Source organism: Crinia signifera, chromosome 3, assembly GCF_055691185.1.
Source record: "Crinia signifera chromosome 3, ASM5569118v1, whole genome shotgun sequence".
NCBI lineage: Eukaryota > Metazoa > Chordata > Amphibia > Anura > Myobatrachidae > Crinia > Crinia signifera.
The window spans coordinates 166,013,233-166,027,397 of record NC_139219.1 but is presented as its reverse complement, the minus strand read 5'-3'; positions in this window follow the sequence as shown (position 1 = coordinate 166,027,397).

Genomic DNA, 14,165 nt, shown 5'->3' with positions numbered 1-14,165 from the left:
TGCTAATGCGACATAGCACCCACCATTCATTCCACCACCAAATATCACTCCTTCCCTTCTGAGTCCTGCCATGCACCCAACTGATATTTTTTGGTCACATGTGAGGCATTGCCGTACTCGGGAGAAATTGGGGCACAGATTTTGGGGTGCTTTGTCTCCTTTATTCCTTGTGAAAATGAAAAATTTTGAGCCAGAACTGCATTTTTCTGTAAAAAATTTCACCTACACTTTGTTTTAATTCCTGTGAAACACCTAAAGGGTTAACAAACTTCCAAAATGCTGTTTTGAATACTGTGAGGGGTGCAGTTTTTGAAATGGCATCATTTATGGGGGTGTCTCACATACAAGTCACTCAAAGTCACATCATAACTGACCTGGTCCCTAAAAAAATCAGTGTTTGAAATTTTCTTGAAAATTTGAGAATTTGCTATTCATATTTGAAGCCTCCTAGTGTCCAAAAAAATGAAAAGGAGGTTGAAATAATGATTGCAACATAAAGTAGACATATGGTCTTTGTTAGTTATTAACTATTTTGAGTGGTATGTTTATTTGTCTCACAAGCAGAAAATGTGACATTTTGCAAATTGCAAAATTTTCCATTTTTTCACGACATTTTGGTATTTTTCACAAAAAAACACAGACTGTATCAACCAAAATTTACCACTAACTTGAAGTACAATGTGTCACGAGAAAACAATCTCAAAATCACTGGGATAAGTAAAAGCAAAAAAAAGTTATCCCCACTTAAGTGAGACATGTCAGATTTGAAAAAAAGGGCTCTGTCATGAAGGCACAAACTGGCTCTGTCATGAAGGGGTTAAAAAATTCAGCATAAGAGTTGGGATGCTCTGCAGGTCCAGATCAGTATATTGTATGCTGGATAATTACCAAGATGTTTAAAAAATTCAGCATAAGAGTTGGAATGCTCTGCAGGCCCAGATCAGTATATTGAACGCTGGATAATTACCAAGATGTTTAAAAAATTCAGCATAAGAGTTGGGATGCTCTGCAGGCCCAGATCTGTATATTGAATGCTGGATAATTACCAAGATGTTTAAAAAATGCAGCATAATAGTTGGAATGCTCTGCAGGCCCAGATCAGTATATTAAATGCTGGATAATTACCTGTTGATGTAATGGAGATAGGGAGAAGTCCATTCACAAATCAATATCCAATGAAGTTATAAGTTATAACTGAGAACGCCGGTATAACGCTTCCATTAACTTAAAGATGACCCTTTATAACTAGACCCTTCAGACACTAGACCCCTAACGTCCCAAGGCCTGACGTCCCAAACTAGATGGGAGCTTTATTGAAGATGGGATGTTGCTATGGGCAACCAATCAGTTTCTATCTATTATTTTCTAGAATTTGCTAAATAAATAAGAAGTAGAATCTGGTTGCTATGGGTAACATCCCATCTTCATTAGAAATCCCATCTTAGTAAATTTAACCCAATGTGTTCCATATGCTTATTTTAGTTTCAACATGTAAGGATACCATCAAAATACTGCAAAGACCTGTAAATCATCTGTTGATATAATTTTACTCCCTTGAAAATCATTAGTAAATACTGTAGCGCACATAGTTACTATTAGACCAAGCATCTTCCATAATGAATGTGTACAACGGCTTTGTACTGTATGTCACCAGACACGCTATTTTGATTAGAAAACAAAGAAACTAGTTTTAGAGCAGAATTCCTATTTAATGGTTATCTGAGCACAAATAACACATGTAAGGCAACAATTTCTAGAACTATTTATTTTCACTACATGAATCTCACTGATCTAATTCTGATCTTCTCAGATGTCCAACTGGGTACAGCTGTGTTCAGAAACAGTGCTATATCTGCATAAGGCCAGCTAGTAATCCAGAGACATTACTCCAGTGGTCCTTGCATATACTTGTGTGACATGCACTTTGGAGTAAATTTGTGGTTTGCAGATTGTATAGTTGCTGGAGTGACAGAGAGGTTAAATGTTAAATCAGCAGAACAAGTGTTTGCAAATGCTACATAAATGTTCAGGAATATCACTGGCCTAAAGGCTGCACGGTTTACCCCACTGCATGTCATCTTCTAGCAGCTGCCTTGTGATGTCATTGTCTTAAACAGCAATTTTCCCTAGGGTACAAATGTAAATTAATTTCTAGTTAGTATTAACATTTTTACACGGTATATAAAAGTTTTTCCATTTACATCTTTTTTAAACAGTGGGCTTTAAAACTACTATAATGTCACAATATTACAATTGCATAAAAAAAACTCCCTAACACTAACCATCATATTTGTCTAATTCTGTAGATGTTATAGTGGGGTTGTACCAAAACCAATATTTAGCATTGAGATAATATTGCATTTCCATTTAGAGATAAATTACAGTTAAAGTTCAAAACTGTTAATCAAAAATATCCAATTCTTCTGTGCATTCTTATAGACCTCCTGCCTAGAGGTATTACACTGTTATTAAAAGATACATACAATTGCCAAAATATAATCTTACAGGGTTATCTTTCTAGGCTATTACAGATACTGTAATTCCTCATAAATAACACAGAGATAGTGCTATGTTTGATGACAGACACCTTAACCCTTTGAGTGCAAACATCTCTGCGAATGTACAAAAATAACCCTCTAAAAATGTCGGCGTCACTCACATTTGTTATATAAATTCAAATAAAAATGTTTTGTAAAAACAGATTATATTTCTTATATACTGTATGTTAAACATTACAGGTCATTATGATGAATACAAATGTTTGCTTAGCAATTTTCACACCTATTTTGACAAATTCACTTGGTACTGAAAGGGTTAATGAAAATCAGTCCACAATCTGTATAATAAACTTTATTTTTATATTTGCATTTTCTAAGTTCCGGCCACTACCATTTTCACACAACCCCATTCTGAAAAAATTATAAGAATTAAGCTGGGTATATACTAGACCACATTTCAAACAGATTTGACGATATTGACCATTCATAAAATCAACCAGTGTGTATGCACTATGGGGGGTATTGTGGTTCATTTGCTCAGATGCGAATTTGCATCCTTGCGAGCAACCGAGATCCCAGGCCCACCATTTATGTTCGCACTTACTGCGAATGGATGTTTTACATAAACATCCATTGGCATGCCACTGTGACGCTCCCACATCTCTCGATGGTCGGTGACCATTGAAAGATGCGGAAGGTGCACGCATATGTGTGTACGCTCAGGGGGAAGTGGGAGGGCAGCTGCCACCCACATGTTGATCACGTCTCCATTAGCATGAGAATGCCCAAGAAACACTGGGCGTTCCCATATGCTAATGGACCAGCCCGCCACCTCCCCCCCTACACACACACCCTCCGTTCGCAAGCATGGGTGTGTGCACCCATGCATACCTGCCAGATTGGTCGTGTGGATGCAAGCACCAAGCGCATGCACATGTGCAGAAATCCACAATGCAAAAACATCGGCCCTGTATGACCAGAATAAGGTTCTATACAGAAGGCCAGTTCTGTCCTAGGAATGCCTTTGGATTCTGTAGAGATTGTGGGTAAGAGGAGAATGATCAGCAAGATAACATCATTATTGGATAATGCTTCACACCCTCTCAAAAATATTTTGACGGATCTGTATAGCACTTTCAGTGATAGGTTACTTCACCCTCGATGCTCAACGGAGAGGTACCGCAGGTCTTTTCTACCTGCTGCAATCAGAATGTACAACTGTCATGGTCTGTAGAGACCTACATGTTCTTAGATTCTAGATTTATATTGTTTGGACTTTTTATCTTATTTGCTATTTTCACCCTTATCTGTACTTGAACCTTGCTGTAACAATTGTAAATTTCTCCATTGTGAGACGAATAAAGGAATTCTATCTATCTATATAGTTCTTTGTCTTCTGTACATGAAGGTCAATCTGAGGATATCATCAACTACAACATACACCTGAATGTGGCCACTGACAATATATTTTACAAGATTGGACAGTATGTACTTACAATATCATTTGTTCAGGAGTTCCAGGGAATTCTAGAGAAATACGTACAGTACCTCCAAACTCATATCTTTTTGTTTGCAGTTCCATACACCTGCTTACAGGGTACCCTGCAAATCTGGGTCAAGATCTGTCTGTGAGGTGGGTGATGTGAGGTACTGTTGCTGGTGTTTCCATTTCGTTGCATTGTCAACTCAATTCCCTCCCCCCTATGTTAATAAAAATGAAGAATACAGTGCACAGTATAAGAAAAGGAAAAAACTGTGTTTGTCATTACTGTATATCCAGCTACCATATACAGAAATGCTCAAAACATACTGCATAATGGCTAGCAATTAAATCATAAAACATTCATAAACTTTTGCAAGCTTGAAAAATAGGTTTGCGGTTGTTTGAAACATATTGAATCTGTTTGACATGAAGATATGTTGTTTTAATAAAGCTTGTGTGGTCTCAAGCATTAACTGTTTATCATATGATCATGATAGTGGCAACGGGTGAATGCTGGAGTGGTTCTTTCAGGTAAAATATAATCTGTACGTAAGTACTGAAATAGAAAACACTAACAGATTTACATCCTCATTTGACACAATTAAACTATCTGAGTTGAGATTTGTCTTAAACTCAGCCTAGGGCCACCAGGCAGGATTGGTCAGAACTGGTGATAAGTTACACTTACAATAATATACATACTCAATATAACCTCAGGATAATGAGCTAAGGAGAATAAGATAAATCCTAGGCCGAAGTCATACATGCCTACTCTCCTGCAAGTGGCTCACAATTGTTTGTGCAGTCCACTGCACACACGATAAAGTGGACAGCTCTCTCTCTGGCCCACTTCCTAGCGAATTGGGCAGAATGAGGAGAATTTACAGGGAATTGTGGTGCGATATGGAGAGGGCACGGCTTAATGGTATGAATCTGCACCCTGTAGCTTCAGCCCTTCATCATGGCCCTGTGAATCATGTTATTATTTTTTTTTTTTGGGGGGGGGGGGGGGGGGGGGGAGACCTAGTGACTGACAGCCTTGATGCACCCCTGAAGGTTCATGCAGACCTAGTGACTGACAGCCTTGATGCACCCCTGAAGGTTCATGCAGAGTCTCTTCTCTGCCCTTCTTCTGAAATAGTGAAATTAAGATAAGCAAGTATGGTGGTGCAGTAAGACTACTCAGACCTAGAACACAAGTAATTAGGTTCTCGATATGACAGCATCTGGAACACTGTGGATTAAATATAGTCAATAAACACTGGGGTACTGCATGATATTTGCATGATATTTGCAGGCTGCAGCATGAACTGTACACAAGAATACACAGACTGCAACTGGAAATGTACAATGATAATTTAGCAGGTATTGGTAACCAGGGGTGCAGACAGGTCAGCTGGGCCACAGTAAAATGGAGGGGGCGCGGCCACTTACCATGCATCTGTCTCTCTCTCCAGCTCAGCACACGCCACTGAGCAGCCTTCTGAGCTAAGAAGAGAGACTGTGATCCAGCGGCAGCCAGTCATCTCTCTTCCCACTACCAAGCCGCCTGCAATCGGGAAGGGGTGAGCGGGACTTAGGCCCCTCCAGCAAATCCAGGCCCAGGTAAAAAGTATCCGCCCCCCCTCTCTATGCCACTGGTGGTAACTAGTTTTTCATGAGTGTAAACTGTCACAAGCAGGGCCTTCTCTCCTATGGTGCTTTTCTTAAGCTGCATACATACGGTGCAATATCGCTGGCAATATGGTCGCTGAGCAGGCAAGTGGGGGGTCTAGGGGGCAATATGTCCCAGGCTCCAGCCACACAGAGACACATACTAGTAACTATAGCCCCGCAGACCGGCGCCCACAGTTACTCAGCGCCTCCCCGCCACAGAGGCTATAGTTACGCCACTGGCTACTGTAGCGACTGGCCCCAAGTGCTTAGAATAAATCCTTTTCTTTCTGTTTGGTTCCCTGTAAAGCGCTGTGGAATATGTGTGTGCTATGTAAGAAACTGTTCATAAATAAATAAAAGACAAGTATGTTTGTTGCTACAGTAACAATAACACAATACAGTGTTAATCACACAGGTGGGCTACCTTAAATTTAGGCAGTGGCATAATGTTACTTAATTTTTATGTCTACTGTTACAATTTTTAGATTGATAATTTGTGACCAATTAAACAGGAGAAACAGAACTACAGATTTTAATTGGCCTTAGAGTATAATAATGTCTGTTATCTGTTCTTTCCATAGCTACAGTTATAATAATGTACAGTATTGTCCTTTTTTAAGAAAAAACTCATGTCATAAAGTGGTGCCCCAGCAAAGCCACAGACATGGAATAGAATGATCACATTCCTAAGCCAGATGTTAAGCACTGAGATATTTGGTGCCGCAGATGGCTTGGGAAAACGTACAGACAGTGCTGGGAATAATTTGCATCAATGAAATACTTGTTTTCTGCTTTCACGTGGGAGAATAGCTCAAGAATGTAAACTATTTAATTCTTCTTGCCCCTAATTTACCTTATCAAATCCTAATATGCCATAGCAAGTATAAATTAAAGAAACGCGTTAGTGCAAACCTGGTACAGAAAATTGCAATGCATTAGACATGAATACCTGCTCTGTTCATAAAGTACAGTACAATATTATGTTCAGCCCGCTGGAAGTAAATATAACAATGTAAACATAATGTTTAATATACAGTATAGGTCAGCATTCACCTTCCTACCATGGTCTTTGGAAGGCCATCTTGTTCCTTTGAACATTTGATGGATAATCAGTGGATGTCAGTGATTGACAATATCTCCTGGAGAGAAGTAAAGTTTATACAGATGTTGCCATGTGAAGAGAAGCTCAAGATTGCCATTTTCACTTCCCTTTGGTTCAATCAGTGTCTGGAGCTGGACAGAGTAATGGATTTTGTGGACAGAGGCTGACTGAAAGTTTAAAACATGACAGAAAACCGCCAGCATTGAGAAGTAATTATAAAGAGGAGCTTGCTGTTAAAAAGAAAGGACAAAGGCAACCATGGGCAGATCAACTAAGAAACTAATGAAGCTTAAGCTGTAGGCCCTGTAATCCCATAGGGTTCTTGAAGCAACTTTTTTCTTTTTCTGAGTGCATTTTAACATAAAAGAAAAAAAATCAGATTTTTGCCTCCTGTGTTTATGTACTGTATGGTTATAGTTTGTTACCAATAACACAATGACAAACAGGCTTCTTCTCCAGCATATCTGCTATTACAGCTTGGATGCACGTTGCTTAGTACGGGAGTTATAGTCTGTGATTTGTGCTCTGTAAATATTGTGAAATGTGCATCCGCTTTTTAACACCCGGACAGCCTGCAGAAGTTCTCTTTGTGACATTCCCATGAATACTGGAGCCTGAGAGGTCCCATGCTAGGATTGAGGCTGGGAGTAATGATAGGTGAGGAGACAAGGACTTGCTGGATGTTGCCCTATTGTTGATGGATGCAAATGGGCCACAATAAGAGTTCAATCTTCAGGTTTCCAAAAATGTAGGTTTCCCACTGGAGGCGACACAGAGCCTGAAGCATTTTGGCAGTTGCATAAGTTTAGTGGATTCCTGTCGTTGATGTAAAGTACCGATGGCACCACTGGTGAATGCTATCGATGGTGAACCTTTCAGTGGCCATTCCTACTCCTGAGTCAGGGGAAGAATGTGTGTATAACACATTCTTCCCCTGGCTCAGGAGTAGGAATGGCCACTGAAAGGTTCACCATCGATAGCATTTACCAGTGGTGCCATCGGTACTTTACATCAACGATAGGAATCCACTAAACCTCTGCAAAACAGCAACCATAGTTGTTAAACCATCAATGGTTGCTAATGATCAATAGTTGATGATCATCACTACATACTGTAGGGCTCACTTGAGATTTATCACTACAACATTGTAACAGTAGTATTGTTTTTTTGTACCCTTTGCTACAATATTTTGAATAAGGCAACATGTTTTATGAAAATGGCTTATAAGCGCTCTGCTACTTTTTTATGTCACACAAACATTGTAAGTACACGCATTTAGGGGGTTATTTAGACCCTCTCCGTGTGGGCCGAATTTGCTACCTGTTGATTTCAAAACGCATTGGCCGTGTGGAGGACAAGGTGGACATCTGACCGACCCGGGTGTCAAGCTTCCAGGGACGCCTGTTTATTGCTTTATCATCTGCTTGTATTGTCTGCAAACCTGCTGTAGACACCATTACTCAGTGAGAGTCAGCTGTGGCATACCTTGTTTTTAATGTAAATATTTGTTGTAATAAAAGTGGTACTTCACTACACCAGCTTTCGCTTTATTCACATATTATATCTGGAATTGGAGGCATTCGAGATCTGGTGGTGACCTTACCACTCCCCAAATAAGCTATCTAAGTCTACCTTGAAAAGTAGACTGACCTTAAGGGTACGAGTCCTACCGCCTATGAATATCTCCTAAACAATATATGTTTTAATGTGCTAAATTGTATTGCATTATTGTTTGTTTTCTCTTTTTGTTTTTGGGTACAATGGACAAGAAGATAAGAGAATCCATTGTCCGCGCCAAGGATTTGTCAGTATTTTTTTGGTTTTACATGTCTATTTGTGTATGATTGGTGATTCATACAACCGTATAGAGTCCATAGGCAGCGACAAGCGCAGAGATCTATCCATTACTTCATTTTTAGATGCAGGGGACATGTTGATGCCTGCTTGGGGCACATCAGCACCGCCCCGAAATTGGCCATCTCCGGGCAGAATAAAAGTCAGTCAGTCTTTGGAGATCCTACCTGCTGCAGTCAGGATCTGTAAAAGATCCATTCAACTGGATACAGATCGTGATCTGATCGTATGCAGATCATGTGCAGGTCATGTGCAGATCATTTGCTCCAACAGATCCTACGATCGTCTCACGATCACGATCATTCTGGTGTGTACCTAACATTAGTTTTCTTACATAAATGCAAGGAAAGAAGTAAAGCTATTCTAACATGGTACAGACAATGTATTATAATCTTGATTATTATGTTATTATCACAGCTGAAATGTCTCAGTAGCGAAAACTGATCACATAAGTCATTTTTTATGTACCAGTGAGCAAAACAGCATGTTACAGAATGTTGTTAAACTGGTATTAATAGAAACAATTTAAATTGTTTCCTGCTCTGCGCTCATCAATTTGTAGTTTACGGGTTGACAAGAATGCAAGTAATATACATGCACAAGTAGATGTATCAAATTAAATACGTTATATATTTCTCAATACTTTACATATTCACAGTATAAATGTATTCAATGGATTCTATTTAGGCATATCCAACTAATGATCTTTTCTTAATTGGATTTTAAATGCTTTGCACATATCTCTTGAAAATGTGGAAAGGAATTACAGACACATTCTAATACAACTATAACAATTACACTTTCTGTAAGGAATGTATCAATTTAAATTATGCCTGATAACTGAAGAACATATTTATTCTGTGATTTGTCTTGCAGTCTTCAAATAGCAGAATGTAATAAAAATTCAAATCACTGTTTTTCAAACTCCCATATTAGTATCTGCTGCCCAGATTCACATTACAGTTTCCAGATCGTAGACTGTTGGTTGGTTAAAATTAAAATTTAATTAGGAGATAATTTCTGAGGGGGCGCCAATATTTTGACACATATTAGAAAATATTTTGTGAGGGAAGTCCCGAGATTTCAACTGCCTAGGACAGTGGTTTCAAAACTGTGTGCCTAGGCACTCTGTGGGTGCCTCGAGACACTTGCAGGGGTGCCTCTGGTTGGTGGTCCAGAACCAAAATAAATTATTTATTGTCAAATGATAGGCAAAACCAGTGCTACTGACTGACAATCATAAAATATTGGCAATTAGAACCAAAACTATGTCCACCACCACATAACTGAACCTAAAGGTGCTCATACACTAAGTCAATTTGGTCCGATTCTGACAAATTGGGCCTTAAAATCGGCCAAAATCAGCTGTATGATGTCCCCTCAGGTCCGATGCGCGGTCCCACGTGCATCGGACCTGAGCCGGGGGTCGGACCTGCAGGCCGTCCGACCACCCGATCTGGGACCTCCTTCCCGGTGCAGTGGGGGATGGGCAGCGGGGTCCAGCCAGCTGCTGGTGGTGGTGAGGGGCAAGCAGCGGGGTCTGTCCGAACAGCGGCGGTGACTGGGAGTCTGGAGCTTGTAATGGCATTTTGCCAGGTGGAAGAATGCGGCTTCTCAATACAGTATTTTGAAATGACTGGCTGGACTTTGGCTGAGACTCTCAGCCAATCATCATCTGGCCAGCTGATATTCGTGAGTGCCGTGATACAATAAAGTTTGGAATCCACTTCCACAAGGATTAATCTGGCACTGAGCTACACTTTAAAGTACCACAAATAAAAAATGTGGGCTCAGAACATTAAGTAGCATTGTGCCCTTTCTTGTACTGCAGGCACCCTTTTGTGGCCAGTGTAGTGTTTGGGGAGGTCGTTTACACTGAACTTGAGCTATGGCATGATGCAGAGCTTGTACTATAGTAAAAGGAGTGCCCTTTGTGTTTGCACATATGCAGAGGGGAGCACAATTCAGAGATACAGAACCCTCTGCCTGGGAAGCTTATTTACACCATTTACTTGGCAGTAGATAAAGCATATTAACAGGCATATTTACATCTCAGGCAAATGCAATGTACCTACTGGATGTCCTTTAGTAGGTACATTACTCAATAAACAGCATTGTTTCCTACCAATAAAAGAATATTGCATTACATAAACACTAGTGATTTATCTAAATGTACATGGCTATTATTAAATGTTATCAGCTTTTTAAGCGCTTCACACACTTTTATGACATAAATATGTTCAATGTTGGTGGATTAAAGCTAGCATATTACATTTTTTGTGAAAAAAAAGGCTAATAATATTGCTTGGATTTATAATATTTACCATCATAGGGGTGTTTGTGTGTGTGTATATATATTGTGTACATATATATATATATATATATATATATATATATATATATAAACCCAATATTCCAACTCGCGCTCTATGTACAATTAGATTAACCTTACCACAATGTCCCCAGAGGGATAAGGGACCCCAACAACCATATAACACCCAGTTGTGGAATGGCGCCTTAAATTAATAAAAGTCCATAAATATGGAGGTCCAATCTCCAGTGAAGCACTCAAAGCAGTTCTTTCGATATCTTTATTTTCAGAAAGTTGTTCCAGACACAAATAAAGATGTACAGAAACGTTCCAACGCGTTTCGTCTTAAAAAGACTTAATCAGGGGAACAGTTTTTTGTCTTCAATTTAATACCGATTTCCAACAAGCAATGGAAATTTTGGGGAGGTGCCTCCTCCACTTGGAGTCCTTTTATAGGACTATCTTAGATCCGTTAGCCTTCACAGAATTCTAGGCCGCGGGTACTCAATTACTGATGGTGAGTATGCTTAAGTATAAATAACCCAGTGACTTTAATATCCACTTAAATTTCCTTCCCTGCCAGTACTTTAATGAGTTGACAAGTATTACAACTTGTCAGATCCAATAGTTGAAATAGGTAACAGCATATCCACAATATGCAGCTGCAAACCAATGGGTCTTTTTAAAAAATCACTGTGTCCAATACAGTTATATAGGTGCGCTGACACTAAGTCCGTCTTTTCTCAAGAAGCCAAGCTCCTTGATATTTTTATCCACACTATTCCAGACAATGTTTAAGGACTGCAGCTCCCCTCTGAATGACCCGATTCCCACGGGACCTTTAACAACAACTCCACCTAAAACAGATAGAGGGGGTTCTTCATAGTGTAGTATTGTTTATTATAAAACGTGGAAATCACTTTTAAAATTCTCCCAATGAGAAGATAAAGCCCATACCGAAATGATCTTCCGGTGTTGGCTGAGTACCACACGATATACAATTATCCACTGGTTCAAAACTGCAGGCACGTACAGTATGATTGTGTCACTCATGGTACCAATTTCAGGTAAAGATTTTCCTGGACACTGGCGCCTCAACGTCCCAACAGCGAGTGACCACACAGCTTGAAACACAGCGGCTCAGGATGTGTCACACAGACCACGTCCCTACGCGTTTCGTCATAGGACTTACTCAGTGGGGTGCTATATGAGCATATATATATATGGGGTGCTATATGAGCATATATATATGAGAAAAATGGGTATACCCAGCACAATGTCCTCAAATGGTGTAAGGTATAAGTCCAATGTTTTCTCCATTGCTATCAGCGCACTGATTACTATGGTGCCTTATTGTGCCGGGAGTTAGGGACAGCTGCTGGCTGGTCAGATAGCAATGACTGCCGGGCGGAGAGAGAGAGCAAAGGGCACCCTGGTGGTAGTCAGAGAAGGTCCACAGCTATTTGAAATCTTGTGCCGACTCACGTGCCAATAGGACAACGTATAAGTGTACCATTTCCTTTAGCATGGCTCGCTGTGCTTGCCATGCTACCAGGGCCAGCGCCACCACAAGGCAGCATTATGCATTTGCCTAGGGTGCTGGCAAATGGAGGGCGGAAATGAGCAGAACAGAAGATAGCATCAGCAGCAGCAAAGCTCTGAGTTCCGCCGAGGAGAGTAGGAAAAAAGGAGCTGGGAGCAGGTGAGTGGGACAAACCCCCACCCCCCCTGGAGCCCGCCCCCATGCTGGTCATAGTCACCGTCCGTCCCCGTCCCCCCCACCACATCTCCTGCCACCAACTCCCGTCCCCCTTAAGCGCAGTGGCCGCATGACCCCCCTCCTGGAGCCCGACCCCCGTGCTGGTAATAGTCACCCCCCGCCGCAAACTCACATCCCTCCGTTAAGCGCAGCAGCGGCCGCATGCCCCTCCGCCTTGGTGCGCAGCTGAGGCACCATCACCCCCTGGAGCGTGTGAGCGCCAGGGCACCCCAGACTTCCCCCCGCCTGGGGCACTCCGGTGACTGGCACCGACCCTGCATGCTACACTTGGCACACTACTGTTCAATAGTTTGAGGAGACCTAGACAATTTTGCGTTATACTGTACAGGAAAACTGATTTTTATTTATCAAATGAGTTGCAAAATAAATAGAACATTTAGTCAAGACATTGGCAAGGTTAGAAAAAAAATTATTTTTATTTGAAATAATAATTTTGTTCTTTAAACTTTAAACTTTGGTATCGATAAAGAATGCGTTTTTTGCAGCAATTACAGCATTGCAGACCTTTGTCTTTCTAGCTTTCTAGCTGTTAATTTGTTAAGGTACTGTAAGTTGAAGAGATTTCACCCCACGCTTCCCACAACAGCTCAATGGGGTTGAGATCTGGTGACTGCGCTGGCCACTCCATTACATACAGAATACCAGCTTCCTTCTTGCCTAAATAGTTATTGCATAATTTGGAGGTGTCCTTTGGGTCATTGTCATGTCATGTGCTCATATAATAGTGTGAACATGATATTTTTTTTCACCAACCCTGATGTATCTGGCAGGATCAAATTCTATGCCAGATACATAGACAACATATTTATGATTTGGTCTGGGTCTGGTCATGAGTTTGAAAGTCTCATTATGGCGCATAATAGCACCACAAGTCCGATTAAATTTACACATACTATCGATTCCAAAAAAGTAAATTTTTTGGATGTGGCAATTTCCCTGACCCAGGGGGTGGTCTATACTTGTCTATATCAGAAATCATCTGATCTTAACACCACATTGCATGCAACTAGTTTTCACCCGACATCATCCAAACTAGGATTGCCTTTTTCCCAGTTTATCAGAGCCCGCCGCATCTGCAGTGATCCACTTGCGGCTTCACGGCGGATAGATGACATGCTTAGCAAATTCTTAACTAGGGGATATTGTTTAAAAGAGTTGCTTAGTGCTAAAGAACGAGCTCTAGTGATATCTAACAGCAAACTATTATCTTCTGCTGTCAAACCTAAAAGAGGTGACAGAATGACATAAGTTAACCATTTCAATCCTTACAGTAATACCATCAAAAATACGTGTATAAAATTATGGCCAGTGGTCAGTACGGATATTGATCTAAATCTCAACAATACGAGAATTATGCCCTGATATATTAGGGGGCGTAATTTACGGGATAGGGTGATGCGCACCGACATCACTGGTTTAGCCCAAGCACAATCCACGTCTTTCTTAACCCCTAAACTAGGATGTTTTAAATGTCTCAACTG